The sequence below is a fragment of the Brienomyrus brachyistius genome, chromosome 25 (assembly GCF_023856365.1).
Source record: "Brienomyrus brachyistius isolate T26 chromosome 25, BBRACH_0.4, whole genome shotgun sequence".
In the NCBI taxonomy this organism is placed as follows: Eukaryota; Metazoa; Chordata; class Actinopteri; order Osteoglossiformes; family Mormyridae; genus Brienomyrus; species Brienomyrus brachyistius.
This window is the reverse complement of record NC_064557.1, coordinates 3169172-3193126: the sequence shown is the minus strand read 5'-3', so window position 1 is coordinate 3193126 and position 23955 is coordinate 3169172. Positions and strand designations below refer to the sequence as shown.

At 42.7% G+C, this 23955-nt stretch overlaps 1 protein-coding gene across 13 annotated transcripts in view; it reads left to right on the top strand.

Annotated features, from left to right (window-relative positions):
• The window catches only part of LOC125720343 (receptor-type tyrosine-protein phosphatase delta-like), a 274785-nt gene that overhangs the window by 77586 nt on the left and 173244 nt on the right, over positions 1-23955 (top strand). For all 13 annotated transcript variants that reach the window (XM_048995623.1, XM_048995619.1, XM_048995620.1 and 10 more), the window contains exons 4-6: positions 929-1001; positions 3797-3889; positions 23252-23296. The gene's annotated coding sequence lies outside the window, so the exon portion shown is untranslated. The remainder of the gene's footprint in view (positions 1-928; positions 1002-3796; positions 3890-23251; positions 23297-23955) is intronic.

Here is a 23955-nt window from a genome sequence, read left to right as displayed (position 1 = left end):
TTCGCTTTCCTCCTGCAGCCCAAAGGTGCTGATTAGCCGAATTGATGTGTGGATGGCTCTGTATCGCTGTGCGTGACTGTGCGGGCGATCTCGTGCTGGCCTGGCTGTCTATCCGTCGGGCGCCCTGGGCTCACTGGCCGACCCTCCAGCCTGACCGTGACCCCTGCAGTGACGAGTGCTTATGGAAGATAATGTGTGACCTGGCCAAGTGCTTATTTGCTGGATGGAAATGAAATCATGTGTAAATGGCTGTCATTACGAGAAAGTGTATCAAGTGGGTCCGCTCCACCGGAGGTCGTGCTTCTTCCCGGTGTCAATAATGCCGCGGATTGCGAGGGAAACGCGTCCCGCTGATTGCATTTGCCCTCGACGCGTGAAGCTCAGCTCTTCCCGTCTCCGATTTGCTTGCGACAGTCCATTAAATCTTGCAGACACCCAATCAATTAAAGGCATTCAATTAAAAGGGAGTGCCAGGGAAAAAATAGACAGTGCCTCTGCACAATGGTGCAAAAGCCCCAGTGATTAACCGAGCTGACGCAGGCCCTGATAAGGTGGCTGCGTTTACGGGCTTGGCTCCGTCACGTCCCCCCCCCCCAGCGTGGTGCGCGTCGATATGAGTACAGTTAGTACTTCCAAGAAACATCCGGCATAGTATCCTTCTTTGAAATCACCCATCAGTCTAGCGGTTAACACGCAGTAAATATTTCTGCATAGCGCTTAAATGTGTATATACGACGCAGAAACATCGTGTGCTGCCACCTGATGTGTTTATTAATCTCTTCTGTACATGAGCCCAGAGAACATTCCATGAACTACTGGTGTAAAACTGCGGCTTTTTGTCAAAGAGCAATGTGTAATTTTCTCTTTCTCCTCTCCTCCTTCTCCTCTTCATTCTTCTTCATCTGCTTTCTTCTCTCTTCTGATCCAGGGAGTCCGGAGGATTTTTACGCTTTCATTCTTCCAGTTCTGAACGAGCCGCTTAGACCATTCCGCTGTCGCTGGTAAGATGATGGTCCACACAGTACCGCTGACTTTGTTACACTTTATGTTTTTGTGAAGATGTTCTTCATTAACCATTGAATGGTGATTTCATGAATGGTGATTCATTAACTTACCTATGCCACTTAACGACTCACACATAGGACTAAGATTTAAAAAAACAATATTAAGTAAACATATGTAAAAAGTCATTATCCATTGCAACCCCTCTGTCAGAACGGAGCCCAGTGGTACATCGGGAATAGTCTGTAATTATACTTAATTTTTTAATCAGCCTAAACAGTAGTAATTCATAACTCATACTTCACTGTTAGTATCTCTGAGAGTATTCAATATGACTTTTAGTTTATTTAAAATAAAGCAAAATCTGGGCACTAAAGTCTATCTGCAGTAAACTGTCCAATCAGCACTTTTCTTTGGCTCTTGAACCCGACACCCTGGTAGCTATATGGGGGGGGGGGGGGAACTTCAGAGATCAATATCAGGATGGAAAGCCTCTTGAGATAGGAGTGGGGTCCACTGTAATTGGGATGCCAGATGGCCCAATAGCTCGACTCTCAACGGAGCATAGGGTCGATACTGTTAAGTATATACCCTCCATCCAGGACTTATCGGGTTACCCAAAGTTTAAGGTTATTTCAGTCCTATATGTTACTTGGTACTTGTCTGGCATTTCAGAATTTCTTATTTCACAAGAAGATCCGAGCAAGCTTGGACTGCAAGGCGATTGGTCAGCTGACCATCAGGCCACATTGAGGGATATGCTGTAGTTGTCACACACACAAACACACACACACAAAGGTTTGTAATTACTCCTTTGTGGGGACTCTCCATTCCTGGGGAAAATTCTCATCCCAATATGGTGACCATTAAGTAACCAGACAAAATGTGAGCCATTTAGTTTTTTTGTTTGCAGTCACAGATTTTTATAAAAAGACCAAAAAGACCAAAATAACGGTCCCCGCAACATCAAAATAACAGGTTTTTATCACGTTGTGGGGACATTTGGTCCCCATTATGTAATGTGTATCTCACCCCCCCCACACACACATCTGTGTATATATAGGTGCATCGTGAAATAGAGCGTTTGTAAATCATATCTTATGTGACTGCAAACCCTGTGATTACATTCAGGGGGTTGGGCGAGTTATTGATCAAAACCAGCACTGACATCCCAGGCTACAATCCATAAAGGTGAGGTGTCAGGGCTGAAGATGTAGGGCGTCCTTCATCTGCAAAATAACATAACGTTAGTGTTATTTACCCCTGTCTAGCTGATTTATTTAAAATATCCATTAAGTGACACGCTGCACGGTTTGAATGACAGCAGAGTTATGTACTCTGCGAGCACCATTCTCTGCGGACATCCCGTCAGCCAACCTCGTCCGCTTTTGCATCATTTCCAATGAAAGACCTTTCATTTGCCTTTAAATGTTTATGAAAAATGGTGGCGAGAGCACACAATAAAATTGGCAGGAACATGTTTGATAATTACACCAAGAAGCCCACAGTGACTGCAGGTCAGTAGGATCTTGATTTCAAGTGTAAAGTAGTTATTAATATGTGTTTAAGCTTGTTTGTCCAAAACCAAAACTGTACTGCTTCTGGTTGGTTGTTAAGCAGAGCTTAACAATACTCAATTTAGTGTTGCTATATGTTTGTTTAATATATAATGAAATGAATTGAAATGAAATGATAGAAATGGCTCTTTATTCGCCCATTGTATAAGTACGAGTACAGGTAGCCTACACTGGAATGCTAATAATGATACTGATTGTATTATTACGCATATATAAATATTTATATTATTACGTATACACATCATTATTTTAAACAAATTTCAGACAACGTCTTGCAACCACTATTCAAATGAGTCTCTAATGATAAAATTGCTTAATAAGCAGTCCTTACTTGAAAGGACTCACATTGCCGAGGTGATTTAAATTCAGGCCGTATCCACAGCGTGCGAGAGAGCCCGGCAACACAAGTGCTGCATTATGAGGCTTGGAAATAATTGTGAGGTCGTTGTGAAAGTCTTGAATGGGTCGTTTTAGTCCCGCCGTATATAAATTGGTGCGCGGTGCCTTCCCTGCCAAATTTCGCTCCGCTCACATAATTGACTTCGCAGAGTGAAGAGGGGAGCTAAATGCTAATGTAAATGCAATTTAGGTGTCTGCTTAATGAGGAAGTTCAGCCTGAACTGCATTTGCTGGCCGCGTCTAAGATTTACAGCATAAAACTCTAGCAGACTAATTTTGCTGAATCATACGGCATGCGCCCTGTATTTTGCAGTAAGTCCCCCGAACCCCTCCACCCCTTAATGATCCCATCCGGAACAGATCCGACCGTTTGTCCGGGTGCCCGGTGTCTCTGAGAATCCCCGGCCGCTGTCTCTGAGCAGCCGTTAACTAGCCGGGCTGCTGTTGCCTGCAGAAGTCAGCGTGGGATAGGAAGCGAGGCGACATAAACGAGAGCACCATTCAGGGGTCATGCTGAAAGGGCGGCCTAGACGGGGGGGGGGCAGGGTAAACAAATTATCGTAACGTGTTCCTGTGGCACATGCAGTGTGAATCACGCTGCTGGCTACGGCAAAAATAAAAAATAAATAAATAAAGATCCCGAAATCATTTCCATTAATCACACACAGTCCTGTTATAACAACCTCCGTGGACCTTCTGTAGAAGGTAAGGCGAAGGTGTTTGAAAGTGCTTACGGTCGGTTTTCTCTGGGTTAAACTAAGTGTCATTTTTTTTTTTTTGCTAAATAACCGAGATCGGATCTTTTGTTTGTTTTCCAGGTTAGCGATGCGCTAGATTTGTGGCTCAGCCGTGACAGACAAGAGCACCTGGCAGGTAGACTGATGGCACCCGCGTGAACTTGGGAGGAAACGGTGAGTTAAGCTGCAGCTCCTCACGGTTCCTTTTCTTAGTGAGGGCGCGAATCCGCCCTGCAAGCTAATTAAAAATACAGCAGTGAGCTCATAAGTGCCGAGCTCTGTCTTCCCGACACGGTTTTTATATTCAAAGTGACAGGTGAACACACTTCTGCCTGATGGAAAAAAAAAATAAAAAAATCTTAAAAGCGTTGTTTGCGAAGACTTCCTGAATAAATAATCCAGCGCCTATCTAAAGACATTTACACGGCACGGGATTTCACGGTTGTTTAAAATTTCATGACTAAACGGGAGGCTGCCCGTATTTATATGTGAAACTTAATTAATAATGGAAAGCCTCTCTGGGTGATGTTATTACGGGGGCGACATGGCCCCTCAGCCTCCATACTCACGTGCCGGGCCACAGTCTCTTGGACGGCGCGTCGGAAGGCAAGCTGCGAGGGAGGTCTCACCTACGAGAGAAGATAACAGCTTACCTTTAGGTAACCTTCAGGCTAACGATGAGAGATTACAACGCTGTCCTCCGGATCGTTCCTCTCAGCAGTTAGACCTGGTGAAACGAGTCTTTGAGACGGGTGATCTTTCCCGGTTCGTTCATACCGGTGCACGTGTGGTTATTTCCTGGTATATTGTCTACCTCCAGCTGAACGTCATACCATTATTTCACGAGCATTTGACACTAAAAATGTTACGATTCAACCCAGATTTCATTAGGATACACAGTAATGATTATATTCCTGTATTTCTGTTGCGTTTTTTCTTATTGCCATCACATATTTTTGTAATAACTGTAGCTTCTTTAATTTTTGTTACGTGTCCTTATGGCGAGTTTCATACACTTTTCAACATATTATTGTTACATTTTCTCATATTTAATGCAGATATCCATCAACTTGCATCGTTTTGAGTAGTCTGATTGCATTTGTGTTCGAGGTCTATAGTAAATACTATACACTGATCGAGAGACGCCTGGAAGTGGAAGTAGGACATTATTAGTGGGTGTATTGTTTTTTATTATAAAGTGCAGAGTATTATGTGGGTATCTCAGTACCATACTTACTGTCTTCCTACCGCCTCTCCCCTATAGCTACCGAGAGACCCCCAAGTTGACTCGCTTCTGGTGGTCCCAGTCCCGTACGCGAACGAATGTTAGCAGACAGCCTCTGCTCTGTGGGCAAGAACTCTAGGGCTGGGGGGCGGGTTTCTCCTGGAGTTCAAAGGCAGGCAGCTAGGTTAATTGGCAGCTCAAAATGACTCAAGGTGTGACCGTCCCCTGCGATGGAGCCCTGGAGCCTTCCGGAAGTCCCTCGTCTCGTGCCCTGTGTTTCCTGGGACACACTGTGGGCCCCTACTGACCCCAACCTGGATAAGTGGCTGGAAGATGGATGGTCTACTTGCATTTAACACCATTTCTCTTATCTTTTTCACGATAACCAAAGTGAAAGTGATTTGACTGCGTTCCATTTACCCTGGAGGTGGGAAGTCATAGCTGGGAATGACGTCACACCCAAGTTAACCACGATCCAGAACAGCAAGTCGGAAAGCCATTTATCAGTATCAGGGACCTGTTTCAAAAAGCAAGATTTCTTGCTTAGCCAGATAAGTTGTCAGATTTAATTTACCTCAGTTTAAATGGCTTTTATCTTTGTTCACTTACATGTAGGCCAGGCTACCTTAAATCCGACAATTTATGTGGCAAGAAATCCTGCTTATTGAAACAGGTCTAGCCCAGTTCGCTGTTAACCATTGTTAGCAATATCAGTTGACAACACATTACACTGTATTTTGTACGACATGTCCAGGGATAGTGGTTGGACAGTACTGTGTATGCAACCGATTTAATGAGCCACAAATAAGACACAAATAAACAGTATAAAACTTGAACTTCTGTGGATAATTCACAGCCATGTTGAATTCAGTGATTGAGATTTGGTAGATTCCTCTCAACTTTCTGAGTCGGAATTCTGCCTCAAGGGGGTGTTCTAGCTGAAATTTTTGACAATCAAAAAACAGAATGCTTTACTAAAGAACTATTTGTTGCATATGTAAATGTGAAGGTTTAAATATGCAAATCCACTCGAATCCAGGACAGATTTTATTTGCATCTTCAGGCCTTGCATAAAGCTGTCTGGTAGCATTTCATTTTTGTTGTGTGATTCTATGCATTTTAAGCTGCTATCTGAAATCACATATCGCACTCACTGCTCGGGAATCTCCCCAGTCAGGATCCCACTAACATCTAACATTTAAATTAAGATTAAAATTGATCATTTCAGTTTAACACCTAAATGAAGGAGAAGAGCTTATGAAAAGTTAAAAATAAGATTTTGCCTGTCCTGGGTATCATGAGGATCTTTAATAATCGTGGGAGGTCATGTGGTATCCATGGCAGTGAACAAACATCTAGCCGGTGCCTTAGCATAGCTCACGTTGATTTGCCTCTAAGAGGGAAGTGTTTTTTTGTGAAAATACTTTTCATTGCATGCATGAAGATCCAGTGTTCGGAGAGGTACTTGAAGATCCGAGGAGGTTCTTGCATGGGCACTTGGGACATGGGAAGGGGCTTCTAGATCTCTCTTAAGAATTTGACGTTAAAACGTTCTGACTGATAATTTATCGTCTCATGCTGTAATTTCTTGACTTTTATCTCGTTGCATCACTTGAGTCAAATGAGAACAAAATGAATGAACACAAAGGTGTCGACAAGCAGTGTGATTTGCAAACACTGATTTTGGCGCCTTAATTCCACCGCCGAATGCCTCCCAAGTCTCAGCCATCAGAGGATCACCCATCCGAGGAAAACGGACCCTGAGCAGAGTAATAAGAGTGTGTTCCTGACAGTCTCCCCGTCTCATGTGATCTATATGAAGCAAGCTGGGGCGAGTCGTGTCGGACACCATTACGCGGTGACAGACGACCTGGGGGCAAAGTGCCATCTGGTTGGAACTTGAATCATCCCGAATCGAGGAGCGATGCTGACTGGCTCATCAGCTGGTCACACTGCATTTGCTGACATTTTTCTTTCTGACATACAAACTTCTAATGAGTAGTAGGACTACGATACAGTACCTTGAAAAAGTATTCATACCCCTTGAACGTTACTACCGCAAACTTAAATGAATTTTATTGGCATTTTATGTGACAGAACCAACACAAAGTAGCGCCTAATTGTGAAATGGAAAGAAAACATAGTTTTCAACATGTTTCACAAATAAAAAATCCGAAACGTGTGACGTGCTTTTGTGTTCAGACCCCTGCACTGTGATACCCCTGAATAAAATGCAGTGAGACCAATTGCCTTCTGAAGTCACCTAATTAGTAGAGTCCACCTGAGTGCAATTTATTCTTAGTATAAGTACAGCTGATCTGTGAAGGCCTCAGAGGTTTGTTAGAGGATGATTGTGAACAAACGGCATCATGGAGACCAAGGAACACCAGACAGGTAAGGGATAAAGTTGTAGAGAAGTTTAAAGCAGGGTTAGGTTATAAAAAAATGTACCAAGTTTTCACCATCACATGGAGCACTGTGGGGGCGGCATTGTGGTGCAGTGGTTAGCACTGTTGCCTCACACCTCTGGGACCCGGGTTCGAGTCTCCGCCTGGGTCACATGTGTGCGGAGTTTGCATGTTCTTCTCATGTCGTCGTGGGGTTTCCTCCGGGTACTCCGGTTTCCCCCCACAGTCCAAAGACATGCTGAGGCTAATTGGAGTTGCTAAATTGCCCGTAGGTGTGCATGTGTGAGTGAATGGTGTGTGAGTGTGCCCTGCGATGGGCTGGCCCCCCATCCTGGGTTGTTCCCTGCCTCGTGCCCATTGCTTCTGGGATAGGCTCCGGACCCCCCGCAACCCAGTAGGATGAGCGGTTTGGAAAATGGATGGATGGAGCACTGTTAAAAAATGTAAAGAATATGGCACAACTGCAAGCCCACCAAGACATGGCCGTCTGCCTAAACTGAGAGGCTGGGCAAGGAGAGCAGTAATGAGAGAAGCATAGGAGCCACTCTGTAGGAGCGCCAGAGATGCACAGCTCAGGAGGGAGTATCTGCCTATTAGTCATGTACTCCACAAATACAGGGCAATCCTGGAAGAAAACCTGTTGGGGGCTGCAAAAGACCTGAGACTGGGGTGGAGGTTCACGTTCCAGCAGGACAACGACCCAAAGCATACAGCCACAGCTACAGTGGAATGGTTTAGATCAAAGCATATTCATGTGTCAGAATGGCCCAGTCAAAGTCCAGACCTAAATCCCACTGCGAATCTGTGGTCAAACTTGAAAATTTCTGTTCACAGATGCTCTCCATCCAATCTCACTCAGCTTGAGCTATTTTCCAAAGAAGAATGGGCAAGAAATGTAGTCTCTGGATACGCAGAGCTGACAGACATACGCAAAAAGACTTGCAGCTGTAATTGCAGCGAAAGATGGTTCTACTAAATATTGACTCGGGGTGGGGTGGGGTTAGTGAATACATATGCATGGGCACTTTTCAGATTTTTATTTGTAAAAAAAAATTAAAACCACATATAATTTTCTCTCCACTTCACAATCATGCACTACTTTGTGTTTGTCTGTGTCATAAAATCCCAATACAAGGCATTTAAGTTTGTGCTGTAACGTGACAAAATGTGTAGAAATCCGAGGGGTATGAATACTTTTTGAAGGCACTGTAATACAAGCTATAATTGGATCTGCTTCGCAGTCCATGGTGCTTCTACTCAGCATACAGTACCAGTAAGAAGTCTGGATATACTTACCCGTTGTTTTTCATCAAGATAATGACCCTAAGCACACGTCGAGGTTATATAGTATGATCTTGTGAAGAAGGAAAGAGATGGAGTGCTGTGATAGAAGACCTGGCCCCCCCAATCCCCCCCCGACCTAAGCCCCATGTAGCTGGGTTGGGATGAGTTAGATCGAAGAGTAAGAGCAAGGTAACCTACTCGTGCCCAGAACTTGTGGAAGCTCCTTCAGGACTGTTGGAGTAGCATTCCCAAGTGGTTACATCTGCAAGCTGACTGATTGGATGCCAGGAGTCTGCAATGCTGACATCGAAGCAAAAGGGGGCTGTTTTGAGGAATCCAAAATTTACGAAAATTTGAGATGTTGAGCACTTGTTGGTTGTTGCAGTATTTGATATGTATTACTTCATTGCCTCATGCCCTATTTATCTAAGGAGAGTAACATAGCTAAAATTGAGACATATGCATTAAATCAGGTGCGTTCGGACATTTTACTGGTACTGTATGTGTCGGTACCTAATGATGGACTGGCATACCATACTGGGAGGGTCCTATGACCTCTGCTGGCTGGGAGCTGGGAGAGTACCCCCCCCGACCTGTTAACCAGGATAGATGCTATGATAGATGGGTCTGCTCAGTAGCTGTGCAGTTTAACATTTCTGAGACACATTTTCTCAGAGTCAGGGTGTCTCTCCATAGGTATGAAAACGATGTTTAAAACTAGGTTTTCTTCAAATCTGCTTGACAAACTTAAAGCAGAATTTCTGAACCGACGTGACCCGAGTGTGTGACCGATTCAACTAAAAGCTTCTGGTCTTTTCCAGAAGCGCCCCGAGAGACAGAAAATCATGTTCAGGAAAGAAAAGTCAAACGAGAAATGCGTCTGTTTCGTTGGCCCCCGAACTTGTAAAGCACATAAAAATGCATTATTAAAGATGCGACAGGAAGCGCAGTACGTGGTCTTGCTGGGTGTAATCCGCCAAAAATACCTTATTGGTGCGTTAAATTCTGCCATGACCTCGCAGAGGAAACAAAAAAAGATTATAAATTTATGGTGTCTGACAGTATGTGAGTAGATATAAAATATTTGTACTTTATTAAACAGAAATTTGCTTTATGTAACATTAATTTTGCCTTTACCTTTAAAAAAAGCTTTTTAATGCCCCCGTTGCCACTGTGTGTTGCCCATTGTTCCTATTTAGGCTACAAGTTGGTTTCTCCTGCATATTTTATACCATTTTAGGGTAAACTAAAAATAGTTTTCCCACTCTACCAGTGCATGGCTATTCCCATAGTATCAATGAATCGTTTCTGTCCTTTCAGTACAAGTAAATCTTATGAAGGACTAGTATGTGTTTTAATTAAATTAAATTTGATTAAATTTTCTGATGTTTATTTGTTGATGGTGTGAAAGTGTCGGTAACACTTTACTTGATGGGGCACGAATACTTAGTAATAACTCAGTTACTGCTGAAGTACAAATTATGAACAAATATAGTTGCTACTTCAGGTGAACGATTCATGACATCAGCATATCAGCATTTCACTTGTGTTATTTATTACTTGTTCATTCAGTAGTTCCTTAATTCCTTGAGTAGTGTCACAAGTAACAAACTTGTAACAACTGCTTGAGGAAAAATCATGAGTCATGATTCATTAATGATGAATTAACATGAGATCAGTATGTAACTAAGACTTAGTTTGTGGTTAATTAATACATAATTAATAGTGTAACTATATCATTTGTGCCCTGTCAAGAATAGTGTTACCAAGGTGTCTATTACATTATTGTAAGGTTGTATATAACATAGTAGTTAAATTGGACTTGTCAGTTGTGTGATACTGCCAGGCTGAAATGCAGTGCTGCAGTGCCTCTGGTGACCAATTCTACCTATTAGGTCCCTATTTTTAAATTCTGCGGTTTCACGTGGGAGCATTTTTTTTATACATTTACTTTATTCCTCTTCAGACAATCTACCTATTAGATGGATTCATAAGACTCTTATGCTAATGGTACATTTACTGAACTTCCCCTGAACACGCAGTACTGCCAGATATTTGCTGTCGACGCAGAAAGGAGAAGCGGCGAAATGAAAGTGGTGGGGTGACGTGGTAGGATGTCCCTCGGCAAGCGAAGCGTCCGGACAGTAGCTGTGAATTGGGCCTTCAAGCCCTCTGAAGTGTTGCCCTCAAACCGTCAGCAAACCCGCTTATTAACTTCCCCTAGTCTGTGTTTATTCAGGCTGCTTGCACTTTTGGCTAGATAAGTAAAAACATAATGCAGAGGCATCGTCATAATAAAAAACAGGCCTTAATTCTGGGCCTGGAGTGCAGGACATGTTGTGTGATTGGTTGGGGGAGGGGTATGTATGTGATAGAATCTGTCTTTCTGCTTCACCTGCTGAGACGTCCCACCTCTCACGAGTGTTCGGGGGGTCTCCTGGAAATCGACAGCAGGCGTGTGCTGTGATACGCAACGTCCCAGAAATCTGGTATTCGACCGAAACTGGGGGTAGTGCAAAGATTCTAAAAAATCTAAAAGCCTAAGCTGGGATGTCTCGGCGCTGAGTGTTACACCGGTGTGAGATTAATGTCAAAATGAGACCACTAACTGATAGGCCATTCAGTGATGATTGTTAACTGATAGGCCATTCACTGATGACCATTCGGCGATGAGCAGTCGCATGCAGCCAACATCGCGCAAGGAACGTGCGGAAGGTTACTTAGTCAAGGATCCTGCTTGAAACAACTCAAGGGAATGAAAACTGTTTTCCCGAGGGAAGACCTGCTGAGACAGAGATATATAAGGCAATTATGGCAGTTGACTGTCCAAGGCTGCTGTCTGCGCTAAGCACTTTCTCCACGGAAGCTACAGAACTTTGCCGGAGAAACTTCAGGCACTTGAGGTGAACTGGTAAAAATCCCACTGTTCTCATGTCTCCTGTGTCTGACTCATGCTTCCTCGGAGTATTATGGTGAGAAAACACTCCTGGCAATGACAACGGGACGAACGGACTCGCTCTGTCCACATGTCAGCTCCGGGTTGCTAACACAGCACTGCAGCCTGAGAGCCACGGGATCCGCTGCTTATCTGAGTTATTTTTGGAATATTTTTATTCCGAAGAGCCGCTTCGTCCCTTCTGATCAAGATGCTTTGTCTGTGTAATAACTTCTAGCAGATTAAGAGTTTAGGGTTGAAGAGTTCGGAGTTTATTTGTCGCGCAGGTACCGTGTGCAGTGAAATGAAAAGCTAGCCTGCTGTGCAAAGACTGCAAAACAAAGCAACACACAATAGCGTAAAATAATAAATTAGCGGAAGAGATAATGGAATTAACTGTAATATAATATAAAGTGAATTAAATATGAAGTGGCTGTGTAGCGAGTTACAGAGGATGTACATGAATTTTACGCTTGGATGTTTTGTTGACATGACAGATGAAATACAACGATTCCCAAAAAGTTAGAACACTGAAGGGGGGGTGCCTTCATTTATGTGAATATTCTAATAAAAAATTGACGTACAAAATCATAACTAAAACTGGTCGTACATTTCACATTTCGACATAATCCGGTAATACAGTATCTAGGCCAGATAAAAAACGTATCTTGAATGACGATGATCTCATCTATAGATACATTTTTAAAAATTCTAAGAGGAAACAATTGTACAGTTACGTCTATGCTACAGCTTGATTGTTGTTGGTTAATACTGGTTAAGATGGATATTTTTGTAAACCGAAACATTTTATTGCTCCATTGCAAATGAAAGAAATGACAACACACTGTTAGAAGGTAATTTTTTAGGTTAGAAATCGTATCGGAAGCTTTAAGTTCTACGTAAATGTTCATTCTGTAGGTGACGATTGTGGGCATTAATAGGAGGGTGTTTCATAACCTCCCCGCCGCCTGGTCATGTCTCGTTATCAGGGATTCTGCAATCAATGGGCCTGCTTTATGTTACATCCTGAAATAGTGTGCCGTGGCCTGGGCTACGGGGGAGAACCTAAAATCGATAATACACGTCTGATAGAAATACTTAACATCTGAAAATGTACGAATTACGTATTTGAATCAGCTGGTGGAATGTTATACAGCACGGTGCCGTAAATGTTCGGTCATTTATAAAATGGCTTTGCAGAGTGTGTTTGTGGAAAGGGGCTTGGGTAGCCCTTTGTTATTTAACATTATAATGTGCTACAGAATGGACATTCGTCACACACATTGCAGGTAGACAAGGTGACATTCTAGAAAATGAATCCACATTCTCATGTAGGCATTCACTAATCATAATAATATTAAATTATAAGTAATCTGACTAAAAACAAGGGTGTGAGTGTTGCAAGCACGTTTTTGATAATTCCCCTATTTCAATAAACCATGTCATCAGAGGGCTTGCAAACCAACGGCAAATGTAGACACTGGCTCACCGGTGTACACATACTATCAGGAGATTAAATCTCCACATACAAATGGATCGATCTAATCTAATCTAATCTAATCTAATTTAATCTATCTATCTATCTATCTATCGATCTATCGATCGATCGATCGATCGAAATGCTGAAAGTTTACAAAGCTTTACTAAGCTTGTTTGATTATGCGAGAATATGGCAGAAAGTGGAATAGCCGCGCTGCGCAAAGTCCAGTATTACAGCACATGTTGTTTATTTGCTCACAAAGAGTATTTGCAGTTGTGTTTACCCTTAGCTTTACTGAATTATAGCGTGGCTGAATGTGATTAACGTACTCTTCCCTCTGGCGGTCAGAAGAGGTAATTATTCAGAAATGCATGAGGCAGGTGACTGCTGTATTTCGTTTTATTTGTGAGGCATTTTTTTTTTTTTTAGCTTTAGATTTTAGTTTCTCAGAATTTCTTCCTCGCACCTCCAGGGTTAGGGGGTCCATATCCGATTATAGAACATGGATAGATGGACTTTTCATTCCCCGCTAAATGATTGCAAGTGGATTGTGCATCTGTTTGTTTAGATATCGTTCCTACAGTAATGACATAAGCTTTAGTTTTTAAGGTAGTATTTTAGATGCACATCTTTCCTTCTAATTGAACTGTACATGTCTGTGCATTTTATTGGTAGTTAAAGTAAACCCGAAGCTGGAAATGGCTCTGGTTCTGGTTGTTAGATAAGTAAACCCGAAGCTGTATATGGCTCTGGTTATATATTGTAGATAAGTAAACCTGAAGCTGGGATGTGGCTCTGGTTCTAGTTGTTAGTTAAGTAAACCTGAAGCTGGAAATGACTCTGGTTCTGGTTTGCAGATAAGTAAACCTGAAGCTGGATATGGCTCTGGTTCTGGTTGGTAATTAAGTAAATATGAAGCTGGAAATGGTTCTGGTTATATATTGTAGATATGTAAATCTGAAGCTGGATATGGCTCTGGTTCTGGTTGGTAATTAAGTAAACCTGAAGCTGGAAATGGTTCTGGTTTGTAGATAAGTAAACCTAACCCTAACCCTAACCCTCTGGTGGGATTCACTAATTGCTTGTGAAGCTGTACATTTTAGTTATATTTATTTTATAAGTAGGATGTCATTACCGGAACCTTTGGGACAGTAAGGGGGCAAGAAGTTAAAGGGTAACAGTGCTGTTACACTATTGCCCTGCATCTACAATGAACTGAATCTGAGGTCTGTGGGGCCGGCTGTTTTTCTGCTGTAGTAACATGTAATTTCCACAAGGTGGTGGTGTGCCTTCATGCAGTTGGCTTTAAGGCCTCATTCTTCGTGAGTGAATGGGAAATGCCTGCCGTTCCAACAGACTAGAGGATAGTATCTTTTTTCAGATATAGGGGATTATTGGATTATTTGTAATATTACTTTGTGGATAATACGTTGTTTTTATGCAGCAAATAAAAGTGGTTTCACCAGATAATTTATAGACATGGTTATGCGGAACGTAACACATTTTTAGCTTAAGGAAAAAAATAATAATGATATTGTGTGTATAAAAATGTGGAAATGTTGTATTTCCGCTTAAAACCAGCAGGTGGCAATGGTGTGCTGTGAACCCTACACGACAATATAATATTAACCGTTACTGCCTACTGTATGTACTCATGTTTTACTCAAAATTGACAGACTTATAAATGAAGAAACAAGTCAAGCTTTTCATATGTTACTGTAGTAGAAAAACATTTATGTGTTCTATTTAGAACAGTAGAAAAACAACATTTGTATAAATATTTTAAAAGCCATTTTTTACTTGATGTCAGTTTAACGTTGTGTTCGTCTCTGGTGTTGTGGCCTTCCTCTAGCAGAAACTCCTTTAAATGGCTTTTATCTCCAAAACATAAGCCTGCTTTTTGACTATTTATTTTTCACTCCTTGTGAATCTTAATGATTATACTGCCGTTAGTAAGCAGAATGGAGAGATGCTTAGTTACACCTTTCGCATCGCCGGCTATGGGCTTTCGCTTGAACTGCTCCTTATTGTGGAGTCGAAGTCACTTCGACCCATTTGCCACTGGGTTGCTGGCGTAATGGCCTCGCTGCCTGCTTATTCCCTGGAACGCATGCGGGTCTCCACATCAGCCGGCAAACACGGGGAGACGGCAGCGCTGGCGTACCGGCTGAGAGAGAGTGTGCGAGTGCCGGCGTCTGGGCAGGCTCCGGCAAGATCACGTAGGTGTCTGTGCGTCGCACTTCCCCTGCCTGCCTGGCGAATTGCCCGCGAGGAAAGACCGGCATGCCGCAAAGACAGCCTTCCTCCGGTGGGGCGGGGTGGGAAGGCGCGTTGATGAAAACCCAGGTCTGACACTCTGCACTAGCCAAAGAGAGACGCCCCCCCCCCCCCCCCAAGGTGCTCTAACATTGGCGCCACCGCCGGGGAGCAGGCTGCTCCGAGACGATCTGCCGGACACTGATGGAGCCCCTGCGTCGATCTCCACCGTGCCTGGAGTCTGCTTCGGATTTTCAGAATCACAGCAAGATGTGATTATTTCGTGTGCAGAGGGGCTGGTCCCTCAATGTTTACACAGTGTTAAGGGCAGTATCAGCCATGCCTGCTACGTGAGCAGTCAGACAAAGGGCTCTTTGTATTTACGGTGCCCCGAGCAAATACTAATGGCACGAATGAGCATACAGGAAAAGAAAAGAACATCCTTACAGCCAAGTGATTCTATGATACGTAGCATCTCCAGTCAACTGCATCTAAGCTCAACGGGTCACAACAAACCCACGCTAAGTGGAGTTAGCTTACCGAAACTGGGTGTAGTGCAAAGATTCATTATTTATATCACGCGGTTGCATTTCTTAGTTTAGCAGGATTTAAGTGGTCATGGCTTCAGTTTTATCGTAAAAGGTCCTACCTATCTCGTGTTCTTAGCGTCGTGTTAAGGATGAATGTTTTGCTACTGTAGTAGAGTACATACTTTACCCAGTGCTTTTATGGGCAGTGTGATCGGCAAAGTGCCTCTAAGTCAACTGTTCAAACCCAGGGGTGAGGACTTTTCAGCCAATCAGTTCTCTTATAGGAAATCTAATTAGGGAGTTGCAGCAAAAACCCGCAACAGCCCTTTCTGAATGCCCCGCCCCCACCCCCAACATACAGTCTCTTCTTGGCTTCCAAAGATCCAGTCAAGCAGCTACATATTTGTCTTTTGAAGCAAGTTACTTGGTCAGGCAGTAAGACAACAAGGTCCCTGCTGGGAGGTGAACCAGCAACCTTTTGTTACAGTCTTTACCCACTTTGCTAACCTGCCTGGCTTCCGTCAGAGATGTCGATGTCATTGGCGCAGTCCGGCCCTCGGACTTCTGGGGGGTTGTATTCTTCTAATGGAGCCTCCAAAACTGGCCCAGAATTCAAGACAATAAGCTCTACCTGCACAGTTAATTATCTTTTATTATAGTTCATCTACTTCACTTTAAATATGTCATTGGGGTACTATGATTAACATGATTAGCAGTGGTAGGTATTTATGCAGACATCTTCCCTTAATCCTTAGATCTTCTTCGAGGGAGATACAGGTAAAGGAGTCGCTGGTAAATTTCCAATTAGTCGAATCTGATATTGAGGGCATCCTGTGTAAGAAAAAAAAAAAAGTTCAGTGAAAAATGTTTTCCCTGTCATAACAGTACTGTCGTTGTGCAAAACTCATCTGCTGCCTCTTAAATATTATTCCATAAACATACACAAATGAAATTACTATTACAAAGCTTAATTCAAGTCATGGTATTATGTAATTGCCCTTATTTCCCTTGTAACTCTTGTGTCGACAGGGTTCATGTTATTAATTGATGCCACCTTACAGTAGGTCTTCACCAGCGTTCGCTTTAGCATGTGTTGTGTTAGCAGTTTTCCATGAAAATGAAAGTCAACAGGCATGGGTCTGGCACCGGGGAGGGAAATTTTGGGTTAAAACCGCCTCCGATCATTACAATGCGATGGACCACTGTGGTCTGTTGGCAGGCTGGAGTCTTGCTAGCTTAGTGCCTGTCACCACCTGCTTAAAAGGGTCCATTAGGATCAGCAAATGTTCAGTACAAAAGCCGGTCCAGCTTACAGTAGAACGAATAGCAAGACACACCTCAGTCCTTGGCCATTATATTCAGCGAAACATATTCAATGATGAGCTTGGGCATTTCGGTTGACTTATTTTCAATCAGTGCTATACCTATTGACTTCAGTGTAGCGACAAACTATGCTATATCCATACAGAATCGCTAACAGTTTGGATCAGAGGTTGTGCTAATAACCGATCATTCCCAGACTAGGTGGTGATAACTAAGGACTAAGAAAAAGAGTTTTCAAGAGAGGTTATTGTCATTAAATGTTCTGAAACAGGTTGATGAGTTTGTCAATAGCAGCAGAGCCAAGATATGATTAAGTTTCTGACTGATTTTTTTGGCCTTAGTTTTGTTTTGTATTTCATACATTTGAGGTCATTGTGATAGAATACATGCTTAATACATATTACATAATGAACGCCAGGCAATCGTATGTATATTGTCACATGCTACAATTAAATGAATCCATTTATAAACCATTCTCTATAGCGCAGTTTGGTGCCTCCCTAGGGTTCTTGCAGTTTAGATAAACCAGGTCAGCAAATGGCCCTTTGTGTGTCTGCATTGTGATGAACTGCCATTTCATCCTCTCTTTCCTGCTAGAGGCTGCAGACTCGCCACAACCGTTTGCTGGATAAATATTTATGGATAAAGAATGGATAGAATCTCTCCCTACTCTTGTACCATGGGGATGTCTCTACAGATTACAGATATCTCTTCCAAATCTATGACTATATCTCATATCTGTATATTAGCTAGACCACAACGGTACCTTCAGAAAGTGTCCCTTCAACATGGGAGCATTTAGTGTAGATATAGTCTGGAGTACTCCAGGCAAGGAGACATGTCGGAAACCCACCTTTGAAATTTACCAGCCTCCCCAAAAAATGTATTCCTGACTCTGGGAGTACACTGGGATGGTTCACAGAGAAGATACTTGCACCAGTGTGATGTTGCTGCCACACAGACCTTTAAACTCCCCTGTAGTCTCCCCTAATCCTTTAAAGCAGTGTTGTCCAATCCGGTCCTTGGGGATCTACAGACAGTCCACGGTTTTGCTCCCTCCAAGTTCCATGCAGGACAGACCACATTTTCCCCTAACTGGGAACTGAGAGGGAGTAAAAACGTGGACCGTTTTGTGGGTCCTCGAGGACCGGATTGAGCAACGCTGCTCTAAAGGTATCAAATAATGCCGTAACGAAAATCAATTCATGTATTTAGTAATGCACCGGTGGCCATTAATGGACAAAGTATTTATGAGCACAGATCTACTGAAATATAATGTGGCGGTTTAATTAATTACAAGTTCTAATTAGGGTTTTTAATTATATACTGATGGGATGGAAAAGAAAATGTTTTTTAGTCCTTGGTGAGGGGAATGCCTCACTTGTGTTTGCCTTGACCAGCTGACCTTTAAAGATCTCATTCTGTCCAATAAGAATGCAAAGAGCACTGACCATTTTGTTATGCCACGTTTACGGTTATCGCTCTATTCCGCTCGGAGCGCGTCGGTCTTTTAGTGCTAATGACCTCAGAGGTAACCCGTAGTTCTGGTTTTGGTTAGCTGCCTACAGAGTCACTTGTTTATGCATCGGGCTGATGAATACCGCAGTTAATTTTCTTCTTGACCGCACACACTAAATAATCCTGAGGTATAACTCTTTCAGGCGCGCGCGAGGGCAGCTAAATATGCTTGATTGCTTCCGAAGGCTCCACATCGTGTAACGGAATATGGCCGCCGGTGGGAGAGAGGTGCGGCTCGTCGGCGTATCGTCACGTTCCCCCCTCTAGTCATGTTCTTCCTGCTAACTTCTTGTCCCGCACCCCTTATAACATGCTCATGACATGCTGTCTTTGTGCTAATGTCACAATCGCAAGCCAAGCGCGCGAGCGCATTACAGATTCTGCACCACGTGCCTGTTGTACATTTCAATATGAAAAGCCATTAGGAATGACAGCACATATCAGACTCAGTGATAATAGGGCCGATTCACAAGATCCTTCATTTCAATTTGAATTCAGGAGACAAACCTCAGTGTGGTTGTTATGCTTGCAGACTCCAGTAGTGTTGTTAAATCCCAATGCTTTTTTTTTCCTTTTAGCTATTAAGATGACTTAAATAAATGAAATGTATAATTATCATGATTGTTATTGTTGCTGTTGTCGACTAAAAGGGTTTGTGAAAATGGTTTTAGGGCTCGCAAAAGGGAAACTGCATAAAATGCTTAAGAGAGAGGATTACAGCTCGTTACACATGTCTCTTTGGATAGTTTAAAGGGAAAGCCAAAAGCAGTTCGGTAGCTATGAAGAATGTTCGGTAGCTATGAAGAATGAGGTATCCTGAAGTCTACATACCTACAAAAACAGACAGAGGGTGGGAAGGGCGTTCAGACGCAGGAGGTCTGAGTTACGGTAATTGATGATAAAATGCAAATGAGCTGTAAAGAGGGTGTCTTGCTGGGCCGGTGAATGGGAGTGGAGGATGTGGTGGACCAGTGGTACTCATTACTACTGGAGGGGGCCTGCCACTCAGCAGGAGGCAAAACAGAAGGGGGATGGGGGCACGCAGTGCATAACGGTGCTCGGAGCGCTGGGTGAAACGTTCTCCCCTCTCATGTCTGCGACATGTCTGGAACGGAAATTCACAGTTTGTTAATGTTCACAGTCTGTGTATGAGAGAAAAAACACGCACATAACGACGTCGAGCGTTGCCATTTTTATTAGCGATGCGGCTGTTTTTTGCCTGTTTTTTTTTTACTGTAGAGGCTTCGAGAAAATAATTAGGATCCTCTTATGTCGCAGATGAACAAATTGGTGCTTATGGTGCTCTGTACGTAATACCAGCTGCAGATGAAATAAGTAGCTGAGTAATAGAGAGTAACATGTTGTGACTTTTAAGGACATTTTGTACGTAGCGATAATAAATCTTTGACCACTGTCAGGAAGTACAGTAACCTTTAAAAAGTGCCGAGTTTATTTCAACAGTTTTCATAATCGTCAGGGAATTAATTAATGTCGTGAAAATGGCAGCACGGGGGCCTTGGTGGGCACCATTGTTGTTTCCCAACCCCGGGGCTTGCTGGCACCACCCCAGCTCTGTGTGTGTGCCAGGTGTTTGCGACCTCCCTCTGTGCTTCTCTCCACATTCCAGCACAAGATTTAGGTGCACTGATGATGAACGGCCATCTTTAGTTTGGGAACACCCTTTCACTGTGGTCCCTGCCTTATTAGATGGACTGATGATGAACGGCCATCTTTAGTTTGGGAACGCCCTTTCACTGTGGTCACTGCCTTATTAGGTGGACTGATGATGAACGGCCATCTTTAGTTTGGGAACACCCTTTCACTGTGGTCCCTGCCTTATTAGGTAGACTGATGATGAACGGCCATCTTTAGTTTGGGAACGCCCTTTCACTGTGGTCACTGCCTTATTAGGTGGACTGATGATGAACGGCCATCTTTAGTTTGGGAACACCCTTTCACTGTGGTCCCTGCCTTATTAGGTAGACTGGTGATGAACGGCCATCTTTAGTTTGGGAACACCCTTTCACTGTGGTCCCTGCCTTATTAGGTGGACTGGTGATGAACGGCCATCTTTAGTTTGGGAACACCCTTTCACTGTGGTACCTGCCTTGGTTCCTTTGCTTCACAATAACCATAGTAGGATCAGTGCCATTGGATAACATGCTATCGCAATACATATTATTTGATGGTGAAATTTATATAGTTTATTTTGCAGGTGATTTTATTCAAAGCGATATACGTTCTTTGAGAAAGTAGGTCAGCTAGTCCCTGGAATGATTGGGGTTAAAGTCCTTGCTCAAGGGCCCAAAGGTGGCATCACTATACTGACCCATGGCGTTTGAACCGACAACCTTCTGATCGCAAGCAGAGCGTCCTAACCCACATACACTGGTGTTCCCATTGGACTGTGTGCAGGCTGACATATCTGCATCTTGGCTAATTTTGTAACTGCCAGTCATTGTAAATAACAGCGTCTGTTGAGTGACACATAGTAAAAGTGAGAACTGTATGTGGCACACAGGATGAGAAAAGGTAGGGTCAGGGCTAAGGATGCAATCTTATAACCATTTGGTGGTTAGTTCCAATGCCAGGCTGCCCCCATGCTGTTGTACCTTTAAGTGGTATAATTACCCTGAGCTTCTCCAATACAGCAGTGCATATATACCTAAGTCGCTATATCTTAGTGGTTGCTGATGGGTAAATTGCCAAGACATTTTTTTTTTGGATACTTTATTGATCCCCGTGAAGAAATTCTCTTCACGCCTTCTCTGTAGGTGAGATCAAGCTGCCAGCGAAGGGCAGCCACCCACAGCAGCCAGAGAGCTGGGGGTTAAGGGCCTCGCTCAAGGACCCGCAGGCGTGCCAAGGCTGGGCTCAAACTAGCCACCTTCCGGTCACAGGCACAGAGGCTAGTCGATCTAGTCGATTGTGAGACCTCATCCCCCCGTTGAAGACCGTTGCTTTATCTGGATATAAAATTTAGTGATAGCTATATATATATATATATATATATATATATATATATATATAGCTATATATATATATATATATAGCTATATTGCAAGGCTGCCTGCAGAATAAGTAGAAACATAACGGACACAATTCTGTCATTTACCAGCATAAAGCAACGTTGTGTAGTGTGTCACTGCTCATTTGGTACCATGCATGATCCGAGTTTCCACTGATAAAGAAGTATTTTGCCCTCTATGTACGACCGCCATTACCTTACTCTGTGTAATAGGCCGGACACATCGATATTCCCCAGGATGTCTGAATTGATGCAGTATGTCCGCGAGAACTCCGAGCAGGCTAAATGGGTCTGTCCGGCTTGTTTGTGCTGGTCCTACCTGATGGCTCTCTCCCTTCGAGGTCCCTCGGCGCTCAATATTATAACTCACCAGATGTTTGCTTGACCCGCTATTTCATGATCCACTATAATTCACACTGAGAACTTGAATAAGGTTCAAAATATTCAGCTGCCAAATTAGCAATCAGAGTCAATAATTTCTGAGTGGACAGCGCATTTGCTTATTGTGATAATGGAGAATTTATTATGTTAGAGGGGAATTCTATTACAGAATTATATTGACCATCACCTTGCAAATTCAACCATATTTTAGGAAAACTGTGTTGACAAGGCCCTTGAAAAGAGACTGGCCCTTTGTTTTATGATCAAATTCCCCTATTAAAATCATGAAGGCACAGATTTTTAATCATTCTGTTCAGAGTTGAACTTATGCTCGGTTTGTCAGTGTTTCTCAGCAGAGGTGGAAAGTTCAGGCCCAGAAATTAATAATCCAGGTCAAAATTTCGTTTCAACCAACTAGCTGAGGATAAAGAGTCCCAGTTACTGGCTGGTTGAAATAAAATCTTGGTCTGGAGTTTACTTTCTGGACCTGAACTTTCCACCTCTGTTTCTCAGTGGTCATCATGTGTATGGAGTTTTTAAGACAACATTCCCAATATGTACTATTCATATTAAAACCCCCCGCTTGCTTGTGTGATTGTATTTATGGGGTATTTCGGATTACCAAAAGGCTAACTGAATGAAGTTTGAGGCACCGAGCTACTGGCAGTGATCAGCATCGAACATGAAAAGGCAAATTTTATTACTGCCGTTACTAGGTGCCACACTAAGAGATTCCCTTTGAAATTCATAGCGGTAATGTAAGATAAAATTAAGTGTAAGTAGTTTGGCTATAAAATCAGATCGAAGATTAGTCCATTTTGTCTTTGGGCTTAGAGTGGTCGATTTTGGAATTATTGGAGTGTTAGTTGAACTATAGTAGACTTTTAACTGGGCTATAAAGTGGAATAAGGTTTTACGATAATGTTACACTTGTCCAATTCGGATTGTGTGGTTTGCTGAAGTAAGTTATCAACGCACTTTTGTATTGAATTCCAGGTACTTGTTACATTACTCAGTGAAGACCTGATATGGAGAATAACATATAATAATAATAATATAGTCTTGAAACTAAACTTTAAAATGGTAATATTTTGATATGTATCCTCTTGTTATTTCTTTCAGTATTAAGCTCCTTTGTAGCTTAAACATGGTGTTTGTCTCTTTTCAGTTCTCTGTCCTGAGACGGCAACAACACAATGAACCTTGGAGAGAGGTAAGAATTGTGTGCCATTGTGGTAATTCATGCAGAACAGGGCTGGGGGGGGGTCACTTTGTTGATATGTATTACCGAATTGATTCAAATATAAGACAAGCCCGATTATAAGACGACCCCCTACTTTTCGGCAACAAAAGACAAATCTTACTTTTATTAAAGAAAAATGTTTTTATTTGCCAAGAACATATAATACGTTTACAAGCAGCCGCAGGTTAAAATGCAACCACAGGCAATCAGATTACAGTATGTGTTTAAACAGCAAATATTTGGAGAATGTTTTTTTCGGAATTAATTTTTTGCAGCAGACCCACGAGAAGAGGGTAAAAAAATGTTTTGTGGAGAAAAGTTGCGCAACATTAATAAATAATATAAACAAATGTTACTGTCCTTATTAACAGGCACTATCAGTTTAATACTAGGAGTAGCACACGACACTGTGATATACACCAAACACACGCATTCCACGACAAACATGATACAGGTCTGAAACCTGCAATCGACAGAAATACAGGAGTACACATTAATTAGCCTATTTACAGATGTGCAAGGTGCTAAGCATCCCTTTAACTGCATATAGTGTTGCTAATCAAACCTGCCACGTCACATTATGGCAGCCAGCCGTGGACAGCTGATGAGATCACTGCCCCTGCGACGTC